Source organism: Lycium barbarum, chromosome 1, assembly GCF_019175385.1.
Source record: "Lycium barbarum isolate Lr01 chromosome 1, ASM1917538v2, whole genome shotgun sequence".
In the NCBI taxonomy this organism is placed as follows: Eukaryota; Viridiplantae; Streptophyta; class Magnoliopsida; order Solanales; family Solanaceae; genus Lycium; species Lycium barbarum.
In genome coordinates, this window is record NC_083337.1 from 158612646 (window position 1) to 158627660 (window position 15015).

Genomic DNA, 15015 nt, shown 5'->3' on the forward strand with positions numbered 1-15015 from the left:
TAAGGTGGGGTAGCGGCGGTGATGATGAAAAGGGAAAAAGAAAGAGAGGTAGGGTAGAAAGGAGGGAGGCGGCTGAAGTGGAGGCGATGATGATGAAAAAGGGAAAGAGAGGAGCGTGTGTCGGCTGTGGGTGGAGAGTGGGGTCGTCGGCGAGATGGGGACGAGGAGCGTGGGATGGAGGGTAGCGGCGGAAAGAGGAGGAAGAGACAGAGGGAGAGGTGAGGGTAAAGAGAGAGAGAGAGGTGAGGCGGAAAGAAAAGAAAAAGAAAGAGAAAGAAAAGAGGGATTAGGTTTAAGGGGTGGGAATTGGACCGGGTCGGGTAAAATTCATTTGGGCTGGACCGGGTAAGATGTGGGCTGGTCTGGGTAGAAAAAATATGGGTTGGGTATTAAAATGTGGGGTTGTTTAATTGGGTAGGGAAATGATATTATATTTGTATTTTGGGCCATTAATTTGGGTGAAAAATATTGGTCCTTCCTCCGCTATTTAATTATTTTTTGGGATTCTAACTGGTATAATATATATTATGTAATTAATAATTAATATGTAGAAGAAAATAAAGATTTTGCAAAAATGTTGTCTTGCAATTAATTTAACGATTCCAAACTCGAAAAATGAAACGATGACGAGCATTTAAAATTTGTGATAAAGTAATACTTGTAATGTTGAAAAAATAAAAGTAGCAAAAAATAATAGCGGTGAAAATAAAGTATTTAGCTTATCAGTAAATTTAGAAATCCGGGTAAATTAAATAGGAAAGAGACAAAATTGGGTGTCAACAATGGGTCCTGCTCTGATACCATGTAAAGAAATGGATCATGGGCCTAACTCAACCTCAAAAGCTAGCTTATGAGGGGAGGATTGCCCAAGTCCATATAAGGAGACCACCCATCTCATTAACCACCGATGAGGGACTTTTTTTCATTCTTCAACAATTTTCTTAATTATTTGTCATACGAGTTTTCCTCGAAGCAACATGGAAGAAAAAGGAATAATCACTGAGAAATAGTTGTATTTGGTCAGAAATTTACGAATTACAAACTGAAATTAAAATAATTATTTTACGAAATTGAAGAAATGATAATCCTATTTACGGAAAGGTTAGCAATGAATTATTAAAAAAATTGTTAGTTGTGAGCAATTTAGCGACGGATTAACGACAAAGTTCGTACCTGAGTTTATTTTTTTTTTAATTTGTTGTCAAATGAGGGTAATCCAAATAATTATTTGGTCAACATAATTTAATGTAATGTTAAGTGGAGCAATTACACTCTCTAATTCTTAAAGGGGACAAATTAATACGGAGTAGTAGTGGGCGTTTGGCCATAAAAATTATTCACTTTTTTCCGGATTTTTTTTTCACTTTTTTTACTTTTGGCGTTTGGCCATAAAACTATTCACTTTTTTCCGGAGTTGTATTCCGGAATACTAAAAATAAGAAAAACTTGTTTTTCAAAAAATTTCAACTTCTTTCACTTTTTTACACTACATTTCACCAAAAACTACAATTTCAAAAACTATGACCAAACACAACTCTAACTCCAACTCAAACTTCAAAAATTCCAAAAAAAGTGAAAAAGTTTTTTATATTTATGGTGAAACGGGCCCGTAGTATTACATAGTGTAATTTCCAATGACTTTTTTTTTAATGTATTAAAAGAGGGAAAACTCTTTTCCCTCTCACATTTGTCTTTCAAAACATATCTTTATTCCTGCTAACTAGATAACTTATCCGCACTTCGCGCTGAGATGATAAGCATCATTAAATTTAGAGATAGGGGTCAAAAACATACCTTAACTATCACTTTTTTTAGTTTCATACCTAAACTATCATAAGGTTGAGAAAACTACCTAAACTATCACTATCTAGTTTGCAAAACACACCTGACTAAATGTGTGAGCTCACTCTTCAAAAGGCAAGTGAAGCTGAAATTTTCTCAAAAAAATTGTACACATGGCATAAGTAATGCTAGGGTAGCACCTATATGGAAATTAAAAAATAATATTTTAAAAAAAACTGTATATGTTTTTAAAAAATAATTAGCATTTTAGTAAAAAAAAAGATTTTTTTTTAAAAATAATAATTTTTGTAAAAAATATCAAATAATTTAGAAAATCAGAAAAAAAGATTTAAAAAATGGAAAAGTTGATTTTTTTTTAAATGCGAAAACTAAATAATCAGTTTTCTTATTATTTTTTTTAAAAAATAACTTTTCCATTTTTTAAACTATTTTTTTCTATAATTTTTGATTTTTTTTTACAAATATTATTTTTCAGTTTGTTTTTTTTTTTTTTTTTTTTTTTAAATTTCCATGTAGGTGCCATTGTGACATTATTTACCCACGTGGATAACGCTTGGCAACATTTTTATATAAAATGGAGAGTGTAGATCACATGCCATTCAAGAATAATTTGAGGTGTGTTTTGCCAATTAGATAGTGATAGTTTAGGTAGGCTTCTCTGTCACGACCCAGCCCCGTGGGCCGTGACTAGTGTCCTAATTGGACACCCAAACCCATTCGCTTACCAAATCAACATATCAAAAACTTATTCAAATTTAGCATACGTAATTTGCACGAATACTGAGAACAGACGTCATCTTAAGCGGTCACCTGTAGCAGAAATATCATACAAAAGCCGGCAGGCTGGCGGAATACACATCGCCCGAATATACATACATATACAAACATGTGGGCCGTTTTGGCCATAATAGCAAACGGGACCGCTTAAGGCACAAATCACAAACTTTATCGAACAAACATGACCCATGACCCACATATATGTCTACAGGACTCTATAAACCATAACAGAAACATATGACGGGACAGGACCCCGCCGTACCCCAAATAGTCATATATACAGAAACATGTATAACAAAAGATATGTACCAAAAATATGAGCTCCGGATCAAGGGAGTACTCCAAATAGCAGAATAAGTGTCCTACACTGGCGGGTCACCAGAACGAATGTCTGTACCTGCGGGCATGAAACTCAGCCCCCGAAGAAAGGGGGTCAGTACGAAATATGTACTGAGTATGTAAAGCATGAAGTACAGTAATCCGAATCATAACTGAAGTGAAAGGTATAGAAAATGGATACAGAATTAGTATATCAGAACCTGTGCTGAAAATATAAATGATGCAAATAAAAATCATGCATAGGGCTTAGGAACGTGGTCGCCACTCCGACGCTGGCGCCCCAACACATCATACTCCAGAAAGTTTCAAATCTCCGTACAATCCCCGAACATATCGTATCATCATAACATATCACAACATCAGAACACATCATATGCCATATCACATCATAACACCGTATATAAGCGATACCCGGCCCTATGGCGAGGTCTCGGGAACCGTAACACATCATACTGCCGAATATAACATAGTGCGCACGATCACAAAACCGGCCCGGGATCCGACGAACGATATCGTAGTAGTATGCACGAGCGGAGTAGTGAGGAAACCATATGCATATAAGTACATAAATAAATTTCAAAACTCGATGAACAAATATATTTACCGACATCTGAAGGCTCAAAAATAAGATTCGGGTCAATCGGAATTAGTATAAGAAAGTTACGAGCTTTTGAAGTACAGAACCTTCTGAAAAACATTTCATAAGCCATACTTGGAAATTCAAGTATCGTTCATACTAGAAAACTTTCGAACATCATTATGGATCAAATATTCATATTAGGAAACTTTCGAATAGCATTATGAATCAAATCAAATGGAAACTTTTGGACCATATTTACGTACCAAATATTCATCAAAGACTTTAATCGTCTCGACTTTCTTTCGAACAACATTCGGAAACGTAACAACTAGAATCTTCGAATATCACAAATATGTATCAAGCCATATGAAATAGCTTATGGAAGTCAAAGATATTAGCCATCCTAGTGGCTCTAAGAGTAGGATTTTCTTTATAAGCATATATATACATTTTTGTTCATTCCAAAAGGATCATGCCAAAAAGAAGGAACGGTAGGCTTTACATACCTCGATCGCTCGCTAACCAAATCCCGACTCAAGTCTCGGGCTCTCCAATATCTACAATAACGTTATCAATTACCAAAACATTAGCTACACGTACTTAGAGATCCAATTCTAACTAGTACTTGTCTACAGAAATTTCGGCAGCATCTCCCCTGTAAATTCAACATCCCCGAGAATTTAACTTGGCCAAATTCAACAACAACCATACCAACAATTCCAGCAACCATACCAATAGCATCAAGAATCAATTTAAAGCGCATTCTAATATTAGTAACCTTCTATCTCTACGTAGCTAATCACATTCAATTTAACTACGTATTTTCAAGCCAATATCAACGCTCACATATTCATTACTAATCCAAGATCATTCAAACACAATTCAAGAACACTTTAAACAATTTGTACAATATTCAAACAATCCCACTAACACCATACTCCACCAGAAACTTTTACAAATGCAACGAAACTACGACGACGCATTTTCTTCTTTCAAATTCATCAACAACAACAACAATTCATACGTTAGCAATGTTATTCCCGCAAATACAAGAACTACATTAATGACCGTGGTGGCTTCCAAAACAGCCCACAATCATCACAACTTCAACTCGAGTCACCAAATTCTCATTTTCATCATAGAATACATATCAACAACAACCAAATTACTACATAAAAATTTGTTCATCTTCCCTACACTACACACACATACACGGCCACATACACTCACACATACCCACACGGCCACACCCACACCACACAAATTTCATACTTTTCATTCATTTCCACATACTACAACATATATATAAGTCTTCCATAACATAAAAAGGATAGAATTCTTACCTTTTCCAAAATTTCTACTTGCCACTAAAGTGGTTTTCTCACTTAAGTAATTATACCACGTTGAAGAGGGTCTTGATCTTAGTAAGAATACTAAAAATTATGATTTTTGGATCAAAGATTGATGGCTAAAATTTTTTCTCTCTTTTTCTTTCCTTGGCCGAACTTGCCCCTCTCTCTCTCAAGTCTTGCTTTTCTTTTCTTGAATGTTCTAATGTGTTGAAGACTAGTGGCCCTTTCCTTTTATAACTTTGATTTTTTTTTCATGGGCTTGGGCCATGGTTATATGGCCGGCCACCTCATATATTGGGCCTCTCCTTCCTCTTGTTTTTTTTTTGATTTCCAAGCCCAACTTCCTATGGTTAATATTTGTAATCCATGAAACTAATTTTCGAAATTTCAATTTTGCCCTTAGCCTTCCTCTATATTTCCGCGTCAATATTTTTCATGAACAACATATATATTAACTAAAATCAAAATATTGCCTTATTTCTTACTAGCCACAATTATTTCAAATTTTTCCGAATATGCAAAATACGGGATATAACATTCTCAACCTTATGATAGTTTAGGTATGAAACAAAAAAAAAAAGTGATAGTTGGGTTGTGTTTTTGACCCTTATCTCTTAAATTTACGTACTTTTCATAATAGTCAATACTATTATATTGGTAAATTTGACAGCGCTTCGTGCAATTTTAAAAGACATCAATAGATAAGCAAAATAATCTTCTTTATAAATATATCGGAAAAGGTCCATATATGCCCGCGGACTATGCGAAATTGCACGCATTTGCCCGTCGTTTAAAGGTCAGTCCGCCCTTGCCCCTAACGTTACGTTTTGCGTCACCCATGCCCTTGAGTTAACGGAAACCTGACAAAAATATTGAAGGGAAAATTTGTGCAGTTCCGCATAGTATAAGAGCATATTTGATCCACTGGAATTCCTAAGTATTATGGCACAAAAGCAACAATGTGGCACAAAATATCACTGCATTCCAAAACATAAAAAAACATTTGCAATTACAATTCATGCATCCACCATTACATTACATCTAAATTATACAACTAAAAGATCAAATGCAATTACAACCATCTTTTAAAGATTATTTTCACAAACGAGAGCACCGTTTTACCTTTTCAAAAGATTTGTTTTACTAATGATAATATCTTTTTTTTGTCAATTTGTTGATGACCTGGATAATTCTTTCTAGACATTTTTCGTCTTCCCAATCCCAATATCTACACGATAATGCATGCAACAACTTCTTATTGTACCAATAGTTCTTAGATTTTTTTTGTAGTGCACTTTATGCTAGCCAATGATTTTTTGGTATTGCATTTTGAAACTCCACACTTATCGTGCAACCCACACTTTGGTCTCTTATTATTTCGCTTGTTTATGAAATGTCGGAAGCTTCGAGTTCTTCAAATAGTTGGGGAAGGGTTCGTCACTCCATCTCACATCATGGACTCCAAATAATTCTACTAAATTTATGTTATGCGTGGAATTCGCGAAAGGGCCAGACCACATTAAATTTTATGTAAGACCATATAAATCCCTAAAATGTAATATTCTCTCTATTATTGCTATCAAAATTTCAGCACTGCATGAGATGTTTTTTCAGGTGTCATAAGTCCAATGTAAGTTATCTCTTTTTTCCTTGTGATTTTTTTGTGGCAGATCTGTAATGAATTTTTTTTTATGTTTATGTTTTGTGCGGCAGTTGTTACATGCATTATCGTATAGATATTGGGACTGAGAAGACGAAAAATATCTAGAAAGAACTATCCAGGCCATCAACTAATTGAAAAAAGAAGAAAATATTATCATAGTAAAACAAATCTTTTGAAAAGGTAAAATAGTGCTCTTGTTTGTGAAAACAATCTTTAAAAGATGGCTGTAATTGCATTTGATCTTTTAGTTGTATAATTTAGATGTGATGTAATGGTGGATGCATGAATTGTAATTGCAAATGTTTTTAATGTTTTGGAATGCAGTGATATTTTGTGTCATATTGTTGCCTTTGTGTCATAATATTTAGGAATTTCAGTGGATCAAATATGCCCCTATACTATGCGGAACTGCACAAATTTGCCCTCCAATATTTTTGTCAGGTTTCGTTAACTCAAGGGCATGGGTGACGCAAAACGTAACGTTAGGGGCATGGGCGGACTGACCTTTAAGCGACGGGAAAATGCGTGCAATTTCGCATAGTCTGCGGGCATATATGGACCTTTTCCGTAAATATATTGACATATAAGAGATAAAAGTTTTCATTTATGTATATATCAAAAACAGTTTCTATAAAAATAAAGGGAAAAGGAATAAAAGATTTAACGTTTTTGATATTCTTGAAACAACATAACTACTTGCTTCGCCCCTTCTCAATACATTAAAACTAAAAGAAATATATACTTCCCTTCTTAAAATAAAGATGTGCGGGCAGAATATTCTTGAAGCATTTGCTTCAAAGCATCCAGCAAAACTTTTAGTACTAAAAAGATTTAACGTAATTTCTAGTACAATAAAAATTCAACTTAACTTTTAGTTATATAATTTTATAATATTTCAGTATATTTTATTATATTTGTACGCACACAAATATCTATTTTATTGACGTACAAAAAATTCCTATAAAAGCAAATTCTAACCGATTTTGAGAAAGCTCTTAAAACGCGATATTCAATAGTCCTTTCTAGTCTTCAAGTATCATGACACAAACTAATGTTCCTAATTCATTAATGTGCACAATGAGATAGTAAATAAATTAAATCAATAATTCATTAATTATTTTATATGTGTACGTGAAATAACATTTTTATCACTCCCTTGATTCTTAAAATGGAAATAATAGAAAGTACTTTTCAGGAAATTTCTTTTTTTTTTCTTCTTATTTTTATAATGTGTTTTATTTGGTCTTGTCTTTCCGCGCAAGGTTGATGTTTTTTACTTTATTTGGTAGTTAACTTATGCTTCACAAAATACTCTTTATAAAAGTTTAAATAAAGAAGAATATTCGAATGAAAATAACAAATGATGAAAAGCATGGCACCAATTTAGGCCACTTTTCAATGATGGAATCAAGTGCTAATCCTACCACCATTTTCCTTGCGTTGTTCTTCTCTTCCCCTCTTTCCTCTTTCTTTTCTTTGTTTCGTTTTATCTTCTTATACTACTAGGTTTCCTCTTTCTTTTCTTTGTTTCGTTTTATCTTCTTATACTACTAGGTTACTATGGCCCGTGTCAGCACGGGGCTAATAGTGTGAGACGTTGAACTACTATTTTTTATTCAACTTTATTCTGATATGAAGTTGCAGATAATGAAAATGACTAAACTGCCCTCAAAATGCCAAAGCAGGCATGTTGACCTGCTGTTTGCTTATCCCCATTTATAGTATAGTAGAATTGAATCGGGTACGCAATACTACATGGTAATTATTGGATATCATTATTCTTTGAAACAGAATATACATTCTTTACGTACATGCCATCCTCACATTAGTAGATGCTTAAACGGTTGCAGGCTTTACATCAGAATGGGATAGCTATTTTCATATGACCAAATGTAATGCGCTTTCCATGCAGTGCAGTCTTCGTCTTACACCTATAATCAAAGAAGCAAGAGAATAGGCATCTGCCAAAGTGAAGTTGTCAAGGTAGAAGAAAAGAGGCCACATTCAAATGCATAAAGAGGAACGACACTCATGAACCTCAACAGATTCAATTTGGAAAAAGAAAAGGCAGTAGCAGTAATAACCAACTAAAAAGAGAAACATTTTTTTGACTATGGCTTTAATTTGTTCATAAAGTATAAAAAAAATCCTCTCATATTAATATAGACATGCAATTTACAAAGTCAAATCTTCGTTTCTTTCTCTAACCAATAACTGGTTCATTTATTATGTCTTTTGGGCAAATGTTCAGTCAATCAGTTGGGGCATGGATTATATTAATAAGCAATAGCACTTTGCCCTCGTCTTAGTGCTGGGACACCGGGGAAGCTTCTATATCAGCATCAGCATGGGCTATCACAGGTGCATCAACATGCGGCTACTATAGCCATCCTCGAAGAGCCACGCAAGGTTTTAACATTTTATTGGTGTCAGTACCATTCTTCTATCTTTTGCCGGAACTAATATAAACACTTATGACCCTTTTCACTATGAAGGATAACCAGAAAAATAACATTCCAACCATCTCAAAAATCATTATTACCATCAAAATAAACTTCAAACACCATATGAAAATAACATTTCACGGGCGAAACATGCCCAACATGAGCTAAAATCCCTTTTTGTACATTGATATGTAGGTCAGCTGGTGTGTTTAAATAAAGCATGCAAACATAACTGAACTATAGCAAAGATATCTTCATGCCATCAATTTGGTTATAATTACACAAACATGAGCTTTGAAAAACTAAATACATCATCTAAAATGAACTTCCACTTGAAACCTCAAAATACATGTGATGGGTACACCTTTGATTATGAAAAACTTGAACTTTTTCTCATGAATATTGTAATCTGCAAACAACCAAAAGTTATAAATCTTCAGAATATGAAAGACAAAGTAGAACCACAAAAAGATTCAATAGAAAATTAACACGTAGTTAGATATAATCTCACTTCCACTCCACATCCAGAACATACAAAATGCTACTTGACGACCAGAAACATCCTTCAACAATTATTAATCAAAAAGCAAGTATGCTCTCGAAAAGTAAAGCAGAGCTTTCAAACACACCACTATTTTGAAAAATACCAAATGGTCGCATTCAGAGCAAGGTTCAAAGCATCTACATAGATAAGCCTTATAGCTATATCAAGGAGTATTTCCAAGTGAGCATTTTATCTGAGCCATATCAGGCCGGGCTAATAACCTACTGAAGTTAAATAAAGATAAGAGCTAAAACAAAATGAGGTCCAATTACCATATTACTCAAAGGCTTTATCCCAAAACATTCCTTAATGGTCTATCTGTGTTTGTTATAATGGACTGTTTCAACTATGATATATGTCTTCACTTCTAATGATATGAGCTATAAGAAATTAGGAGGACATATCTACTATCTCACAGTAACATCTCTTTCAAAAGTAATATCCATAGAATTAGGCTAACTCCTTAAGCCCAGCACAAGCTTGTTATGCCCATCATTTTCTATTCGAATTTGAATCTTTTTGTCTTCTAATTTAAACAATGTAAAATGGAATGTAAGTAGGCAAGAAGCGGATGTAGCCAAACTCCTTGCACAGACAATGTGGATGAGATCATAAGGAGGTTCTCAAATAAGCTAAGAATTCAAAGCTGCTCTTCCTCCAATAAGAAATGTGATTTTCAGGAAATACTTAATACCAATTCACAACCTAAAGCTTTGTATCTAACTTCTTGATCAAGAAATCCAGTTTCTTACATTGCCTAAAAAACCTCATTCATCAATTAAAAAAGTAACTCATCATGATCAGCCTAACACTCCCTAACCTTTGTACAGAGGTTTTCCTTCTCTAAGTTTTTATGGTGTAAGCTGAGTGTTTCTCATTTCTTAAGCCTAGATATAATATCTTTCTAACAACTCCAACTTTCAGTTCTTTTTCTTCTCTAAGGACTCAAATTGATATAAACTAAGCCTACTTTAAATTCTATTAGTTGTTTTCTGACATCTTTTTACCTAACCATTCCTGTTTGACTTTTTTGACCATTATGTAACCACTTATAATTCTAACATAAAACCTTTCCTAACTTTTTTCTCTTAATCAGTACTATTCAAGTTATAATATGTCAATTCTTACACGTTAGGAGATTGATATAAGAAAATGTATAATAAATCGCATTCTCACTGATGACCAAATGTGCAGTTAACAATTTAGAAGAGTTCACTTATACATGGCTTTTCAATATTTGCTTCATTTAGAAGGTTTTTAGAGAACTTCTTTCTTTGATACAAAGATTGGTAATAAGATGGAAAGCTTTTCCAGATCAGTAATATAATCTAACCTTCATGATTGATAAATATTGTACATTTGCACAATATTGTCTTGTAAAGTTGGCGACATTGAGTAAATCCCGAAGTCTATGTGCTTCTTATTCAACTTCCTAAAATTACAAAGACACATTTAGCATGAAAAGAATTCCCTGCATGAGTGTGGAAAACCAAACTTTTGACCAAGAACTTCAAGCAACATTAAGCAAACCTTAGTTGTTGACAATCTGAACTCATCATATTCTTCGATATTAAGCTCACATTAAATACTACTGTGAAGAAGACTCAGAAAGATGTCTCACTAAATGTACAGTCCAGATGCATTCACAGAGTCATATTTCAATCTTTGCCAGATCATTCAGTTTCTCTGGCAATTTGCTTGTGAAATGATTAGAACTGAGAATGTTACAATAACCCAAATCCAGAGAAAATATCTTATACTTGATTCTCTTACGTAGATTTAATCAATCAGCACTCATTATAGAAGGAACACACTGGAAAATAACTATTTGAGTTCTAAGATTTAAGGAGAAACTACTTGTAGCCCAACGGTAGGAGTTGAAAAGCCTCTACAATACCATTTAATAAGACACCCCCTTTTAATATTCATTTGTATCTGCAAAAACTCAGCCTAGAAGTTGTATTTTTACTGCCAGAAACTTGTAATAATATTATTTTAATATAAGGGTATTTAGGCATTTAATTTTTAAAGGGTATTTTCGTAAACTAACTTTCAACTATGGTGACTTCTCACTTTTAGTATACTATGATCAATTATCTCACAATGTTTTTTGCATCTCTATAGAATTCCCTGATCTGTATTTTGGACTAAACTTCCTATTTAATCAGGCCCATGCAAACTCATTCCAGAAGAAAAATTTATGAAAACCAGCAAAGTATCTCATTTCGGGAAGTCCACATATCTTGCTACGCACGACATACATTTAGAGCACAAGTGAAGACTTGTTTAGGCCACAAAAGAGCTGGAAGTAGCACCCTTTGTCCTGAAAATTTATAAACTGCACAAAGAAGAAGAACACTAATTTAAAACAGAATTTTCTTTACAAATAAAAAATAAAAGGTATAAACTTTAAAAATCTTCTCCACTTTCTGCCACAACTTCTTTCTCATTAAAGTAATTTTTAGAGAAATCTGTTAACACAACACCTTCTTTTAATTGGTAAATTGTTAACACAACACTCTAAAGAAACATATGATCCTTTTTCTCATCTAGTAATCCTTTTCTTTATCCACCAGCTGAGAAGCTAGTTGCTATTGTGAAAACATAACACCAAGTAAGCAAATGTGACAAAATAAGAACTCAATTCAACTAAATGAGTATCCATTTTCAAATGAAGATATATGTCTTTTATATGAAGTATAAAGTAGAGAATAGCATGACACAAGAATTACCGAGGATTAGTGTCCAATGCTAAGCGATGAACTTGATAGTTGATAGTTGTAGATCAGAGGTTAACAGACTTGTAATTTGTTCAGTCTTCATTTTTAATACTTACGTTATCCTATGTCACCAAATTAGTATCCATAACACCAATAGATTAAAAACCACCTCAAACTGTAATCTTAAAATTGGTAATGCGATGATGTAATTAACAAGCTCTTTGGTGAAAATGATATCTGAGTCACTTGCTGATTTTAATTTTGCATTTCATATATATATATATATGATTTTTTGTACAACTGATGAGGTTGTTCATGCATGGGAGAGCAGGTGTTGAAAACTTACAATCGACACAAGAAGATCACCAGGCTGGTAATCAGCTAAAACAGAGGAGGCTATTCCGAGGTTCAAATCTACATTATGGCTTGCACCTGCATGCGGATAGGAAAATATGTCGTTCAACACAATAAGTACAACATGAAAAAGAGGCAATAATCATAATGGAGTCCTAATATGTGGGAAAGCCTAAACATACTACCTCCCTTAATTGCATTTTACAGCATCCCTGTCGATGCACTGAGGAAGAGTAAAAGATCAAGTCCATTCAATGTTGAAAGCGTAAACGACACAGCGTAAAATGGAGGGGAAAGTCAATCTTTGATCATTGGACCTTGCAGCTTCTATCTTACTGTCAAACATATAGATCTAATGAGACTATCGTATAGTTACATGATAATATACCAAAAAAGCTTTTAAACAGCTATATCACTGATAATATGACATGCCTGATCTATGGTGGGTAAGGAATATCACTTCTTCCCGAGATACTGCCCCATCCGAGCCTCCAATCATCCACATTTGTGCAGCCTGACTCTCCTTTAGGGAAGTCTGGTGCACTAAGCTCCCGCTATCATTTAAGACTTTCTGATATCAAAACACAAGGAGAATGGTTTAAGCTGGAGGAAGATGTAAACTACTTCAAACTAATGTAACCACAATACATATTCAGAAACAAATGTAAAAGAAGGTTTTTTTTATTTCCATGCTATGTTTGCGATAGGAAGATCAATATGTTCATTTTTGAGGTTGCTCCCTGCAACGTCCATCATGGTTGACGGCAACAGAGGGTGGATTGATTTTTTTTTTTTCCATTTATGGAAAAAATTGATAATATTAGAGGCAGAATGAATAATTTTGAAGGCACTATCCTCTAAAACTTCTTAGAGATTATAAATGGAAGTAAAGTATGGTCTTGCACTGGAACGGCTAAAAACGTTTGCTCAAACAGTTACCAGATGCAGAACATAGCTGCTGCGAGAAGATCTAATACATAATATAGTGATAAAAAAGTTAATTTAATTTTTCAAGCAGGAGCAAATACAGAAGAATGAATGAAAGAAAAACTCAATATTGAGCATGTATCGAAGTAAATCATCATTATTGAAAAAGACTATGCCAGTTGAAAAAAAATTACCTACTACTGTAGATACCCCTGTGTTTATGCTCTTGTAGCGTTGTAAGGTAGCTTCGACAATAGATGAAGTAAACTGGTAAATAAAGCTGGGCCAAAAAAATAAGATAAAGCAGAGAAAACTGTTAGAATTTTATTGAGAACTCTCTGATATCCATGAAATTTCAAATGCATCAAACACCCTTAAAAAGCATAAAAATCTATTGGGAAGACATGAGAAATTCATGAAACTATGAACTTAGAATTGTCATGTGTGTACTTACTGTAACTAAATTGACACATGAGAAGCCCAATTCTTCAAAGATTTTCAGGACCTATCAATGCTCCAAAATCTGTTTCTGGCGATTTGTGTTGTTCAAGATACTCATGATCTGAGAACTGCAAATGAAAGTAGCTTTGTAGTCAGAGTGACAAAGTTGTGAAATTTTTCAAAAACCACATATGAATACAACCCATCACTTTCATATGGGCATACCCATTCAATTACCAGAAACAAAAAGGTAGGCCCCATGTACGATTATCTTTTGAGATTGATAAGAAAAAACATGATTTTGTTCTCCAACCACAATCATATATATATATATATATATATATGACAGTACATCACTGACCACATTTGATACCAAAATGGAGAAATTCTTTTTTATCAGGACAAAAATAGAGAAATTCTAAAGAACAATCCAGAAATAAAGGGCAACATAAGAAGCAAAAATAAATAAATAAATAAATAAATAAATAAATAAATAAATAAATAAATAAATAAATAAGGAGAATCAATAGCTATAATGTAATGATCTCAACTCAATTCACACAATTAACCAATCCAAATGAAGAACAACAAGTTTTTTGGAACAATTTTCTATTATATCAAAAATGGAAAATGGAACTTAATACATAGATCTGAAACTGTCTGATAAAACTATACTAAAAGATAACATGGATTCACCATTGATGAGAATAGATCTGCAGAAGAAGTAGAGAAGAAGTATTAGAAAGAGAAGAAGAGAAGATTGGAGAAGAAGAAAGAGTCGAGAAGAAGAAGAAATTGCACCTGATTTTTGCTTAATTGAATTTCTCTCTCCTCTGACAACTTATAACTAACTGCTGATGACGTGGCAAGATCCTGATCATTGTAGCTCATTAATTCCTTTCTAATCTCAGCCGTTCGTTTCAAAAGTTAGTTAATAATACTCCTTGCTTACCCAATATCGAACCCGGCTGGCAGCATACTTATCCCATACTAGTCCTTTATTATTTCTACTAATTCTACTACTTTAATTACTAATATAGTGAGATCATGACATACCCTCCTCCATCAAAA

At 33.7% G+C, this 15015-nt stretch overlaps 2 long non-coding RNA genes across 3 annotated transcripts; both read right to left on the bottom strand.

The window, feature by feature from the left end:
• Positions 1-9023: 9023 nt before the first annotated feature.
• Positions 9024-12911, bottom strand: LOC132600668 (uncharacterized). 2 transcript variants are annotated; one of them, XR_009567275.1, is made up of 5 exons: positions 12762-12911; positions 12569-12654; positions 11764-11840; positions 10836-10934; positions 9024-9367 (listed from the first exon to the last, which is right to left on the bottom strand). It is a non-coding gene; the product is annotated as an uncharacterized LOC132600668 (long non-coding RNA). The 2 variants fall into 2 exon arrangements; XR_009567278.1 differs by having other exon boundaries at positions 11033-11840.
• A 101-nt stretch (positions 12912-13012) lies between these two features.
• LOC132600675 (uncharacterized) lies at positions 13013-14693 on the bottom strand. The gene is made up of 3 exons (XR_009567279.1): positions 13958-14693; positions 13698-13783; positions 13013-13147 (listed from the first exon to the last, which is right to left on the bottom strand). It is a non-coding gene; the product is annotated as an uncharacterized LOC132600675 (long non-coding RNA).
• Positions 14694-15015: the final 322 nt, after the last annotated feature.